This window comes from Elephantulus edwardii, unplaced genomic scaffold (genome assembly GCF_000299155.1).
Source record: "Elephantulus edwardii isolate Elephantulus edwardi_28Jun2011 unplaced genomic scaffold, EleEdw1.0 scaffold00028, whole genome shotgun sequence".
Lineage (NCBI taxonomy): Eukaryota > Metazoa > Chordata > Mammalia > Macroscelidea > Macroscelididae > Elephantulus > Elephantulus edwardii.
Genome location: NW_006399778.1, coordinates 2,745,524 through 2,746,110, shown reverse-complemented (window position 1 = coordinate 2,746,110; position 587 = coordinate 2,745,524).

The following is a 587-nucleotide window of genomic DNA, read 5'->3' as shown; positions in this document are numbered from 1 at the left end:
GGAGACAGTGCGATTGGCACAGGACAGACCGGAGTTTAGGGCTGTTGTACACAGGGTCACTATGAGTCGCAGGCGACTCGACAGCACATAACAACAAACAACAACTAATACAGTATTTGAACCTAGGTCTCCATGACCCTGAGACCAGGAAAACTAGATGATGTCCAGCAATCACTATGACTGCTTTGGAAGAGACTGCAAAAGAAGTTATGGACAGAGTGGGAGAAGTATGGAACAAAACTCAAAATAATAATAACAAAAGATCATACATACTGGTCTGTGAACTCATGCAACCAGGGCCTTTGGTTACACTTTTTTTAGCTCTTTAAGCCACCCTGTTTCAGTCACTCAGTTTCAGCCAAATGATAGACAAGCCTACAGTATGAATCATACCATCAGGGAAGTATGCTATGTCTAGAATAACCAACAACACCAAATCAAAGGAGGACATTTGGGGAAAAGAAAGAAAGCTCAGAGTGCAGGAAGACATAGGAAAGAAGGACAAAAGTGGTAAACACAAAGAGGAAGTTTGAAGAGTGCTGTTTTATTTTGGAGATGGCAACAAACTCAATGAAACAAAATGTGAA